Source organism: Macrotis lagotis, chromosome 4 (genome assembly GCF_037893015.1).
Source record: "Macrotis lagotis isolate mMagLag1 chromosome 4, bilby.v1.9.chrom.fasta, whole genome shotgun sequence".
NCBI lineage: Eukaryota > Metazoa > Chordata > Mammalia > Peramelemorphia > Peramelidae > Macrotis > Macrotis lagotis.
The window spans coordinates 134,930,402-134,944,936 of NC_133661.1; the positions used below are offsets into that span (position 1 = coordinate 134,930,402).

The 14,535-nt window shown below is 34.9% G+C and overlaps 2 long non-coding RNA genes across 2 annotated transcripts in view; both read left to right on the top strand.

The window, feature by feature from the left end:
• Positions 1-14,535, top strand: part of LOC141520038 (uncharacterized) — a 623,376-nt gene that overhangs the window by 316,932 nt on the left and 291,909 nt on the right. The gene's annotated exons all lie outside the window — the stretch shown is intronic.
• Positions 12,665-14,535, top strand: part of LOC141520036 (uncharacterized) — a 96,746-nt gene continuing 94,875 nt past the window's right edge. Inside the window, exon 1 of the long non-coding RNA XR_012477519.1 lies at positions 12,665-13,292. This is a non-coding gene — a long non-coding RNA (uncharacterized LOC141520036). The remainder of the gene's footprint in view (positions 13,293-14,535) is intronic.

Sequence of the window (14,535 nt, forward strand, 5' to 3'; positions counted from 1 at the left end):
GTATGTTCTAGATTGTATATATGGTGTATCTTAAAAGTAAACTATATATTACAAGTTTCTTAAGCTGCAGAACAACATTTATTGTTTACTTTCTATTTGTATCATCATAAAAGAAATGAAAAAATATTAGTCCAATGCTCCCAAATTTACCCAATTTCATATGATAAATTGAGGCTCTGTATTATTGAATTTTTAATCATGGGAGGAAGGACCAGGTAAGAAAAACAAGAAGACAGTGTAAGAAATATAGGAGTATAGGGTTCCTGAGACCTAAGTTGAAACAGTAAGCACTAGCTATCCAGTCTCAGATTTTTAGGGGAGTTTTCTGTTATGTAAACATCCTGTTCTTATAAATAACCCCTACCCATTGGAATGAGAGCTTTGAGGATATTCAACTAGAAAAACGTTCCAAAACTACTCAGGAGTTTGTGGTTTTTAAGGAGGGGAAGTGGTTAGATACCACAGATTACTCTGAGGGCTCTAAACAGCAGAGGATGGGGAATGTTCCCAACAATCTTACCCTCCTACTCCCCTCAACTCATTCCTTATGCCCCTTCCCTTCATGCAGAAGAGATTGTAGGAAGTTCCTTGACTTAGCTTAATTCAGGAGGATTGTTCTTGTACAGTTAAATATAAGATGTTTCAAAGAATGTGAAGTTTCAAAAACATGCTCTGTTTGGGTGCTCTGGTAATGTCACTGGATTGATTAACCAATGTGGGCAGCCAGGCATCGAACTGCTTTTCCTGTGATGTTTTAGCATTGAGAAAGGAAGTGTTAGTGGGAGGAAAAGGAAGCTATGGGGAAGATTAAGGCAATCTGTGGCTGGGATAGATTCTGTTCATTACCCTAGGGCATGTCATAAGGATGCAGTTGTGTGTGTGTATGTGGAAGGGTGGGGGGTGGAACTCAACATGAAAAGTCAGAAACTGAAAAGTAGAAGTGACTGTTCACTGCAGCTATTAAAGGTCTTATCTTCAAGGCTGCAAAGAGTGTGGTATTGCATTTTTCAGATAATGTCAAGGACAGATGAACAAAGCAGTTGTACTACATGATATTTTAGGTTTCTTTTAGCTTTGCCAACAATGCAGATGTTGATGTTTGTTCTTTGTTCTTGAAGACCATAACATTGGTGAGGTGATGCTATGTCAAGCAAATGAACTGGATTTGATTGAGGAGGTGTTGTACTATGTCACCAGCCTCACTTTCTCCTCCTGAACTGAATCCAGAGGTCAGATATCAATTAAGTCGACTGGAGATAGTTCTGGATGCAAGGCAATCAGGGTTAAGTGATTTGACCAAGGTCACTTAGCTAGTAAGTGTCAAATTTCTGAGACCAGATTTAAACTCAAATCCTCTTGACTGAGGCTGGTGCCCTATCCACTGTGCCACCTAGCTGGGCAATAATACTTCCTAGATCAAACACCACTTGGACATTGCTTGGATCCTTGACTGAGAGTGAATGCTAACAATGATTGCTATCGTTTTGACCAGAAACCCTGAGGTTCTTTCCCTCCCAGATTTATTTATTTATTTAAGCATTTATTTACTTATTCATCCATTCCTTTGTTTTTCTATCTATCTATCTATCTATCTATCTATCTATCTATCTATCTATCTATCTATCTATCCATCTAGCTATCTAGCTATCTAGCTATTTGTATATTCTGGTGTAGGTTAAAGAAAACAATCTCAGACTCATTTTTTTTCTTACCTAGCCTTAATTACTAATGGGCAGTGCCTCAGTCAAACTGAGACCAGTTAAAGACTCTAGTTTAAAAAGGACAAGGTTTCCCACTCTATCCAGGGCCATGTCCAGTCGTCCTGATCCATATCTGGCCAGGGAACTCAAATGGCTTCAGAGAAGAAAGTGGAAACTGGTGCCTTTGCACAACCTGTCTCATCTAAATCCAATTCACTTGCATGTCAGGATATCACCTCCCTGTTGTCATGATTCTCTTCTAGAACAAAGGACAAACAATAACAGCTTTTCAACCAATATGATCTTCTATGAAGGCACTCAAATATTAATATCAGTGGTTCAGAACTCTAAAAAATGAATAATAAAAAGTATTATTTGAAATAGCCCAGTATTTTAAATATGCATTGCAATGACATTGCAAGTGATCATGCATTATATTTGTCTTCATATGCAAAATGAAACAAAAACTGAAGTTATCTCAGTAAATTCAGCCCAAAGCATCTTCACCTGACCTTTCTAATTAGAGAAAAAAATGGCTTCTGTGTAGTGGTGTAGTTGGAAGGAAATAATTAATTGAGATTTACTCATGTAAATATTATTTTCAATTCTTGAGATACTCTTTTGTTTATCTCAGACTTTCTGGTTTCTATGAATTATTTTCTATTTAAAAGAAAAACTTCTTGAATTGACTGTCCAAAGGATTTGTTTCTATGACTGGGTCTACAGAGGACAAAGCAATGGATAAATTCAATTGAAGAGTTGGGCAAGGTATTGAAAAATTAATTAAAGTGGGCCCAATTGGTTGTTTCGATTAACTGACCAGTCCCAGTGGGTGGTTTAACTAATTGTCCAACCTAAGATAGCTATTTCTGGTTATAAGTTATATTTCTTTTTCATTAGTTTGATTAAATAAAAATTCTTCTTTTATGTTCAGTCATTTCTCTGACCTTCACTATTCTCATTTGCAAAATGAGAGGTTAAAATAGTTATTATCTGAGGACCTCTATAACTCTAGAATCTCTGTCTATTATCATAAAAATGTATTCAGCTTGGCAATGACTTGAGTTATCAATTTAAGCCTTTTATTTTTCATCTTGAACTCTCTCCTCTCATTCCCAGTGAAAATTAATATATATATATAATATATATATATATATATATATATACATGCATGTATATATATATTTATGTATGGACATATACATATGCACACACACAGACACACATATATTCGGTACCAAGCAGCATAAAACAGAAACAGTTTGGAAGTATTGTCTTTGGTAGACACATCTGTGAGGATATTCCTCATACCCTGCCCCCATTACATAGGAGTAGGCAATATCTCTTTGGTGTGGTCCTAATGTTGCCTTCAGTGTAATCTATGTTAAATGACTGTTTTTATATGCTAATGACTAATTCTAATTGTTGAGAGTTAAATGGCAATGGGTAAGCATAAACTGCTTCTAGCATGCCAGGGGAAACAGGATGATTCCAATCCAATCTTGAATAATAGATCAAAGGGGAACATAGATTGTAGGCAGAGGAGAGTTAAAGGAAGAGAAAAGGGAGTTAGTTCTTTGGAGGCTGGGGACTAGAAGTAGGACAGAAGAGCAACTTTGCTTGAATTAGGAATATTAACAGACGTTTTTGGTTTCCGGATACCTAAAAGAAATTATAGGAGATTAAAACCAGAGGAGATCATAAAGCAGTAGTTCTTAACCTGGGGTCTCTGAGTTTGTTTTTAAAAATATTTTGATAACTTTTTGAGAATAGAATTCTGGTTTTTGGTAATCCTATATATTTCATTTGATGCATTTCACAGACTTATTCTCAGAAAAGGTTCTCAGGTTTCACCAGCCAGCTAAAGGTATCCCTGTACAAGAATGGTTAATACCACCTGCCTTAGAGGTTATGCTGGTCCAAACCTTTCTTTTACAATTAAAGAAACCAAAGTCATAAGGGTGAGGTAACTTGTAAAAGATCAAGTTAATCAGTTAATACCAGAGGTTAAAGTGTATCCCATGTTTCTAGAGTCCTTTCTGTAATGCCATGCTTATCAGGAAAGATTTAGCTTGTACTAGAGAGTACAAGTACTCAAAGATGATTATATAAATATCACAGGGAGGTAAGATAAGAAATATTTGGGTCAAGTATAGGTCACAAAAATGGTAGGCATATCCAAGAAATCTTAAGGAAATTTTATCTTCTAAGCTATATGGACATTAAGTAGAAGTAGGTACTTTATTCATCTCTCTGTTATTGCCTACCTGAATATAGTTTGCAGTCTTACAAATCATCATTCTTATATTATGATAGTATTAATGGAGTTAAAGAAAGACTTTAAAGTTTGATGCTGCCAATGGTTCACTTAGAAGAAGAGTACAGAAAACAAGGAAGAGGTTTATATGTTATTTCAAGGTCATTGCCATAGGAAAGAATCCCAAGCTCTTTGGTAGTGTCACAAGAGTGAGAGAACTTAACATGCTCAGCATCTGGAGATTAATTTCTTCAACACAATGCCTTCTATATTTGAACCTTCTGTTGTTTACTTCTATGGAGTGTCTACCTAATGCTATTAACTTCTTTGGTCAGTAGATAGATACATAGATAGATAGATAGATAGATAGATAGATAGATAGATAGATACATGATAGAAATGAATAGACAGCAGGGATGAATAGATTACATTAAAACAAACTCAGGGTTAAGAAAAAAATTCCTTTTGTGTTTGGGAGCTAAACATTACAGACTCATCATCCATTCTAGCTATTGTTCTCTACCTTCCTCTGGGAGAAGGGATCTAATTGAAATAGAGTTGATCTACTCCAGCCCATTACTGAAGTCTATATTCTATATTTTATCTCTGGTTCAAATCTATAAAAGGCAGTAGATGGAAAGAGAGGTAGTACATAAGAGAGCCAGCCTTGAAGTCAGACTTTCAAATTCTGTCTCTGACACATGCTGATTTTGTAAAATTCATTTACTTTTTCAATGGTCCAGTAAACCCAGGGGACTTTCCAAGATTTTAAAATGATGGACAATTGAGTATCTACATTGATGAAGCTTCTTTATCAGAGTTCTTCACACCTATGGGATGCATGTTAATACTTAAATACTTAAATAAGTATATACTTAAAATACTTAAAAAAGTATTCATACATACACACACACACACACACACATATATATACATACTTATCCATACACATATATAAATACAAAGATTAAGACAGAATATATTATATAGTACATATATGCATATGAACAAATATATAACAATTATATATAAATCATATTATACTTGCATGTGGTATCTGAAACATTGAGAGGGCAAGTGACTTGTCCAGGGTGGTATATTCAGCATATGTCAGAATCAGGACTTTAATTCTGGTCTGTTCAAAGCTGATGCCAGCTTTCTATTCCATCTTTATCTCTGCCAATATGTCATACTGTCCCTAATAATGATTTGGACTCTGCCTTTAAAACATTGTTACCAAGTCGGCATTCACCCCACCTAAAATGGGGAGAACCCACTACTACTATCACCAGTTTCTTTAATCAGTCTTTAGTTCTCTAAATGTCCTAGTCATTCTGAATGTATTCCAGTTAACCAATAGCCTTTCTAAAGGCTGATTTCCAGAAAAAAAATCCATATGTGACATGAACAGGGATAAGTACCTCTCATATTAGACTAGAATTCTATAGTAATTTGAGAACTAACATTCCATAATTTTATACCTTACCGAGCTTGCAGTTCACTAAAATATCTATAACTATTTTATAGAAGATCCTGCTTCCTCCATCAGTTTCTTGTGAAAGTAGAATTTCTTTTAAACATGTGTATAGAACTTTATATTTATCCATATCTATTTTTGTTTTATTTTATTTGTTACATTATTCTAGTCTAATAAGATGTTTTTTGATACCAACATTGACATGTACATATTATCAGTCTCTTTACATTCCATCAATGCTTTTATCTAAAACACTGATAAAAATGTTGACTTGACAAATCCTTGAGGCAATGTACTAAAGACTTCCTTCTAAGTTGGTCCATTAATTATTAACCTTTATTTCTGGTCATTTAATGAGTTTTGAATCTAAGTGTAATATCTAGCCTACATATCTCCATCTTATCTGAAAGGAAATCATATGATCATCAAATGTTTGATTATAATCAGTGCATAATATATGCACATCATATTTTACCAATGTAGTTAGTCAAAAAAATACATGGCCAAGTTGATTATGTCTTGTTCTTGATAAAGCTCTACTGAAGCTTAGAGATCAATGCTCTCCTTTTCAAAGCTCATCAATCATCCCCTTAGTGATATTCATTCTAAAACTTTTCTAGGATCCGAAGTCAAGTCCACAGGTCTTTATCATTTATTATTCAGAACCACTCTGCTTTTTTTTTTTTTTGGTAAAATCAGTGTATTTACTCTTCTCCAGTCCTTCAACACGTCTGCAATTCTCCCCAGTCATTCAAAGATCACCAACAGTGGCTCAGCATGCACATCTGCTGTTTTCGTAGGCTTAGTTACTCACTTTACCAGGGCAAATTGCAACTCATCTGCCCCCTCTGTGTTTCTTGTGATGCTTGTCCATGTTTTCCCATATGTTCTCCATAAAAGATCCACTCAATGTATGAAAGACCTTTACTTTTTCTTTTTTAAGATTGAGTCTCTCTCTCTCTCTCTCAATATATATATATATATATATATATATATATATATATATATATATATATCTTATTCAAGCTAGAAGTGCAGTGGCCCACTCCTGGACCCAATCCTAATTCTGACTGGTTATAGAAAATTAAATTTGCTCTAATTTTTCGACATGGCCAGTTTGTCCCTTCTTAAATAACCTGGAAGTTCTTTGCTCCTAAGGATTCTCCATATTTGTCCTACATTTAGGGTGATCATCTTATGTGCTTTGTAGTCTCATCAAAATTCATCCCATTTCAGGAATTATTGAAATTAGCAAGATTATAAGCATGAGCTACCATATTCTTAATCAATGCCTCTGACTATTTTAATATTTCAAATGCAAAACCTAGACTACACAACATATTATCCATCCCTCATACTTTAAATTGGAAAGAGCCAACTCTTGCTATGGTTATAAAGAGGATCATAAATTTAGATCTGGGAGTGAGTTTAGAAATTTTCTAGTTCAAATTCCTCATTTTATAGGCTACCAATGTGGGACTTGGAGGTTAAATGCCTTGCCAAAGGTCACACAAATAGGGAATAGCAAAGCTGGGGTGCTAATTCAGGTGCTATGGCTCCAAATTCATTACTATGCTATGCTGTCTCATGTCATTTACAGTATTTCTCAGGTTTGATGGCAAAACAATAAGGTCTATCAATTAGGATGTTTTCTATATAACTCCATTGTAAAACTTTAGATGAAGCCTAGGTTTTAAGGTAAACTTAAAAATTAAGCATGTTTTGGGAATAATCACAGGGATATCTTTTTTTTATCTCTTTCTCTATGCTATGGTCACATGAGACAAATAAATATGCACAGAGATGGGCTCATACACCAAAGATGTATGCTATTATTTACAAGAAACTCATAGATTTTCTGAGTCCATTTACCTTTGGGAAACCTAAGATTTGCTTATAGTCTATACTCTCCAGAGTAGAACTCTAGGGCTAATGAAAACCATACCAGTTATTGTGGTTGTTCATCCATTTGAGGATCCTTTTCCATAGATTATGGGAATGTTCATAATTTCTCCTTTAAAAACAATAACAAAAAACAAACACACAAAAAACCCTCAAAACTCAGTGCAAATGTGACTTCCTACATGGAATCTTTCCTTATCCCTCAACTTATAGTAGCATCCTCACAAAAATACCTTTTATAGTTTGTTTATATATTAAACCTAATAGAATGGAAGTTTCATGAGAACAGGGAATGTTTATTTTTCACTCTTATATAACCTGTGTCTTGCACATACTAGGTACTTAATACTTAGTTAATGATTCATTGAATAACTGATTAGTGATAGTAATTATGTGGACAGTACTACAATCACTATATAAATAGATATCCAAGTGAATTTTCTATGATTTTTAAAGCACTCAAATGATTTCTATATTTTATTTTTCTTTTAGTTATGCCATCATAATATTAAAATGGTACAGTCACTTTACATTTTTAAATCTTTGTTTTAATTGGACAGTGGTGAAACTCCAGCTCTTCTAACAGAGAAATGTTTCTATCTCATTTTCATGAGTTAAATTGTAGAGTTTCTATTTCCTGCTTGCATAATTGTTCTTATTCTAAATACTCTTAATCATAATTTTTCCAACTTGCTTGATATTTTTTCATAACAACAAAAACATCAGAATTTTAAGGTAGATGATAGGGAGGTAGACATTTACTTTTAAGAGAACCAGAAAAATATTTAAACTATATTGTTTCTTTTTATAGTACTGCTCACTATCTGCCAAATCCAGGGCATTCTGTTCCTGCCAAGAGGAGTAATCTGTCACCTCTAGGGATTTAAAAAAAAACAAAAAAGAAAGAAACAAAATACAACTTCTTCTTATGAGACTAATTAGACAAATGTAATATCAATTTTAAAAGAATAAAAACAACAACAACAATAATAATATGGGTAAATCACAGACTGATAATATTAGGTTTCCCTCCCTTTTTGCCACCTTACAGGATATCCTGTCTAGCAGCATGAACAAAACATGGAAATGAATCAGTCAACAGAGGATTTTCTCCCATTAAAGATGTTGGTGATTTTGTCCTGTGCAAAGGGAAGTTGCACATTGAGATAGATATTCATAATCTTTAGGGACAACTGTCCTCACTGTGGGACACAAACTTTTTTTTTTGGCCAAAGGATGTCACAGCATTTTAACTATGCACAATGAGAACTGGTATCAGAAAATTTGCCTGAATATTTTTAACTCTTTATTACAATATCAACTACCCATGTTTTCCCCTTCCTCACCCTTTTTTTTTTGCTTACTAAAATAAATCATGGTAAAAAAAACCTCAGGAACATATACACACACACACACACACACACATATATGTGTATATATATATATATATATATATATATATATATATATATATATGGAGGAAGAAATGGATTCACTTGATACATTTGAAGTACTCTGGACAAGTCACTTAACTTCTATATAACTTGGATAATGCCCTAGGATTTATTTACTTAATCATAAATGGTGAAGATCTTTGTTGGTAAAGGTCATTCCTAAACTGGAAGACTTCTATCCTGAATAAATCACAGAACCTTCATATATTCACATAAATACATATTATAGTGTGCATTGGCTAATTTCCTTGGTAAAGACATGGCTATGGAGTTATGCATTCATATACACATAATACACATATAAATATATTCACTTGGATGTTTTATTTGACTCTGATTTCATCAATGGGATTATGCTCTCCAATCATGTAGATCCTAATCCATCCATGCCCCACACATATGTGCATATGTTTCTATATATTTATTATATTAGAACTTTTAGAGATATAGCAAAATATCCAGAGAAATGTCAGCTTTCATTTGTTTAAAAACCATGTGTGATATACTGAGTACATTGCTATTAAAAGAGGAGAAAGGAATGGGTTGTTCAAATTAAATCTTAAAATAAAGAGATGGAAAAGTCATGATATTTTCATTTAGAAGTTTTCAAAATATTAGAATTTTTTCTATTGTTCTTAGATAATTTTCTTGACCAATTAAATCTATAATCAATTCTGTACTGATAATATACCTGAGCCACCCCTCTTTCCCCTTCCCTACTTCTGGCTGCCTTTCTGTGGCACTGTGTACATATAATGTGTCAAACAGTGAGAGAGCCTTGAGGGAATCAAAGAAGGTGTAATATAAATGTAAAGCATTTTTATAATTCTGGCCATCATAAGCTATCTAGGTGTCTATTAAGAATTTCCAATGGAGGCACTCAAACAGACCACACAAAGTGCTGACATCTTTCATTGACCCTTTCAAAGTAATTGTGAGCTAATGACTTTGTTTTCAGGTTTGGAACTGAACTTTACAGGGACTGGTTCCAATCCTGGGTGGTGCTGGGAAATTTCAGCCTTACTCGCTAGAACTTGGCTGGGACCACCAGACTCGTTTCATGTGAGGGCCCTCTTCCCATAATCTGACCAGAATAGTTTATGAGTCTTCTGAGGAGCTAAATGCAGGTCCCAAAGACAGAGAAAGATCCCTGTACTGCTCAAGGAGTAGACCACACAGTCATGAGCTTTCCCCTCTGAGCATTTATACTCAGGAAAGCTATACCACCCCCTTTCTTTCAGAAGCTGAGGGTGGAAAGTGGAAAAAAAAGCAAAAAAACCCCCAGAAACACAAATTACATCCCACAGCTGAGAAAGCCTTACTCTCTAAAAAAGTTTTAAATAAATAAATAAATAAAAGGGAAAACCCAAATGGGATCGCTCTTCAAACATACAAATGATCTTATGTTAACAGTTGGGATTAAACATCTGTCTCGTGGTTATGTGATCATAACAGATGCTGTGTGCGAACGTTTCCTGCTAGCTTTGTTTTGGTTATTGTTATTTGGGCTGAATTCAGCTTAAGGGATACAGGTTTTATGGTCCTTCTGTGCTGCACAGCCAGCTCTGCCATGGCTTTAAGAGAAAAGTGGGCAGGGATTTGGGAGTGGAGAAGGTTGAGGATGGGGATAAAAGGAGTGTTATTTGATGTCACAATGGAATGATGTCATATTTATGAAATCCCAACACATTGGTTCAAGGCCACTTTATAGTTTAAGTTACATTGCCTTTGGGTCCAGTGGGCAATGCGGCTGAATTAAATGTAGAAGTATCAAAATGTCTTATGATGCAAATAGAACAGAACATAGTACTAAAATTATTCTCCTCTCTCTCTCTCTCTCTCTCTCTCTCTCTCTCACACACACACACACACACACACACACACATACACACACAGACCCCTCTGATATAAAAAGTTGGATCATGTTTCTTGGAAGAGCTGTTGCTAATCTATATATTGGGAAAGTGAACCAGAGAACTAAAATAGTTAACTGTATTTACATGGGACTTCCATGGCAAGAAGTTTTTCGTCTTTTATTTTTTGCTTTTCAAACCAGTGTTATTTTATCTCAGAATTCTCCAGATAATTGTCCTTTATCAGTACATAACACTCTGTGTCAGAGGCAGCTGGTGCTCCAGTGATAGAATGATGAGTCTGAAGTGACAAAGACCGGAGTTCAAGTCTTGCTTCAGATACTCACTCATATGTGTGTATGTGTATGTATGTATGCATATTTATGTATATTATATACACATATAATACATACATGCATATGTGTGTATATATATATATATATATATATATATATATATATATATACACATATGTATATACATACATATGGAAGTTGAGATCTCGATAAGTGAAATGTCTTTTCCCAAGATTAGTAGCATAGTAAAGGCCTGGGTCAAGATTTCAAATTTATATCAAGATGCCTAACCAAAATGGTAAAAAATATTTTAGGTTTCACAAGACTTTCTAGTAAAATAAAACTGTAAATCTTTCCTCAGAGTTACATTTTCCTACATATTCTGGGATTTAAAAGAAAAGCGACAGAACACTGTCTGATCTAATCATAGCATTTATTGATGCCTAATAAGCATTCTGTGGTAAAAATACAAAAGGTTTAAAGATCCATTGGTATCATCCACTTGATTACCAACTAGCCAACACTGGCTCTGATTCTAAGGCAGGAGACAGAACATTTGCTGGTCCCAGGAAACCATTCCTTTCCAGAATTCTAGTTCTATTCTAAGTAGTGTAGGGGTAGTGGTATTTTATACTTAGAGGGATAAAAGGAGCTGCAGCCTTTTATAATAGTATCAATCTAGGGTAAGTACCTTTGAATACACCAATCCTGAGTAAGCCAGATAAGACATTGTTAGAATTCCTTTGATATTCATGGGATGTACTTAATAGACTCATCAGTCATTCTAGTTATTTCTGTCTGCATGCCAGCTACCTCCCCCCACCCCAATCTCTGTTGAGAAAAGGCCCAATCTAAACAGACTGCATCACCCTTAATTTCCTTAATGCCATGAAAGTGGCAAAAACTCTATTTCTGGGCTCCAGCTGTGTGGCAACTGTATAAGACTAAGTGAGTTGCATTTTTTATTTCTAGACATAGACTATAATCATAACTATATCCTTAGTATGATCCTAAATCTGACCTATGACTATAATTGTTCAAAAAGCAATCAAGTATTGAGTATAGAAGGTGGGAAAGAAGGAGTCCTGTAATTCTTCCTCATCATTCAGTACATTGGCTATGAACTTGATCTCCTTTCTGGTCATTGATTCTTTTAAGACTATGTTTCTCTTTGGTCATCTTTGCCCTCTTTACTGAGGATGTGTTTTAAATAATATGGAATGTGCCTGTTATGAGATAGACTACCATTACTTTGAAAATGGTGATGAGGATGACATTTCTGTGTTTACAGGCTAACAGGTGACAGAATAAAATCAAGTCAACTTTTGTAAGCAAAAGTTATGCCAAAATCTGACATCTATTCCTTGTTTTCTCATTCTATGTACATGAAATCACAGGACTTCCCCCTCATATACTAGACTAGTCTGATTAATAAGATGGAGAGTGTCCAGAGGAACTCAATCAGGGTGAGTATAGGTATTTTTGAGGACTAGTTGAAGGAAATGGGCATATTTAGTTTGGCAAAGATAAGATCCAAATTGGGTATGATTACTGTCTTCATGTATTTAGAGGAAGGGGATTAGATTTTTAAAATTTTACTCATATTTGTCTATGTGTTTGTCTATCACCCCCCCCCCCCACACACACACAGTGGCAGCTAGGTGGCACATAGGATAGAACTCCTGTCTTGGAATCAGGAGGATGGGAATTCAAATCTAGCCTCAGACACTTGGCACTGACTGGGTGACCTTGGACATGTTACTTTAACCTAATTGCCTTACATCCAGAATCATCTCCAGTTGCCCTGAATTATATTTGGCCCCTGGATGGCTCTGGAGGAGAAAGTGAGGTTGGTGGCTTAGTAAAGCACCCCCTCACTCAAATCCAATTCATGTGCTTGTCATGACATCAACCCTCTGATGTTGTGTGGTCTTCTTTGAGAACAAAGGACAAGCATCATCATCATCATCATCAATCTATGGGTTTCCTTTATCATACCCTAGAAGTATAGGAGCTACTTAAGGGTTCCCACTACTGATCATAAGGAGAGCCCTTAGAATGCTCCATTTCCAAACTGGGCTTGTTTACTTCTCCCTAGGTAATTTGGTAGACTCTGATGATGGCACATTGATGATGAACAGCATGGAAATTTGGAAGAAGATATGACAAGTCTTAGTCACAAATACAATAGGATGCCTGGTGATTGTTTTCTGGAATTAGATTTGTTAAATTCAACTTCAAAGGGCAAAACCCAAAGCAATAGGCTCAAAGAGGAAACTAAATGACACTCACACATACACAAAAGCTAACCATTTAAGTTATCTAAAAGTGGAATGGATTATCCTTGGATATGGTGAGTTTCTCCTTTTTGGAGGTTTTAATACATTGTGTGACTACTTTTTAGATATATTAGAGTGGGGAATTTCATATATATTTAGGACTAGATGACTGCTACTATCCCTTCCAACTCTTAAATTCTGATTGTTGCTACAATCAATGCTGAATAAATGCCTTGTGAGAAAACAAGACTCACAAAGATTCCCAAGCTCTCTTTTTTGTTGACTTTTCTTATATACTATTTTGTTGACTTAACTTATATACTATTCATTACAGTTTTTTTGCAATTATTACACATTTTTATAACTTGCTAGATATCATTTTCAGACTGTTTTTACTTTACTTGCCTTTAATGAGTAAGGTACTCTCCCATTTTCTACATCAACTTAGCCTGAATCAAACCATGCATTTTACTCTTCCATTTTCTTTAATAGTTTCTTTTTCCTCTATTCCTGGTTCAGTTAACATATGCGGTTCCTTTCCCCATAAATTTGCCATAAAGTCTACCTGTCATGCTAGCATTTTTAAAACCAACTTACTTGTATTTAATAATTCTGTACATTAAAAAATAGAAGGAAGATATAAGAATAATCACAATAATCAGAGCAGTAACAACTGTTTTGATCCTTTCTCATGTGGAAAAAGAATTATTTCATGTAGTCCGTGACCAGGTCCACAAAGTGAGCCTTAAGAACCTAAACTGAGATAATTCATAGGGAACCCTAGGCTGCTTCTTACGTGATGCTAGGATCTTGAGAAGACTATAGCAGCTGGGGGTTTGGATGAGCATTGAGGAAGATTACCCCTGACTCTGGTTGACCCCTTTTCACCTTCCAAGCATATTTTTTTCTTAAGTTATCTCTTGGCACAATGTTGGAAGTTGGAAACAGACTTTATTCCTATGTGTTATTAGGATTAGAATGTGCATCTTAATGTTAACTGATGTCTCTAAAAAAGTTAAGGCCAGTTTTCTAAGAGCTGAGTAGAAAGAATACTCAATTTGGAGTCAAAGGACCTGGGTTCAAATTCTGGCTGTTTTATCTACTTACTTGGATCATATTGGACAGAACAAACCTTATCTGGAGAAAAACAACTGTTAAGGTAATTATCCTATATTCAAATATATACAAAAATATTTGTAGTAGCTCCCTGTTGTCATAAAGAATAATTTAGGGGTGTTCATCAATTGGGGAATGGCTGAACAAGTTATGACATATGTATGTGATGAAATGCTTTTGTTCTATGAGAAATATTGGAGA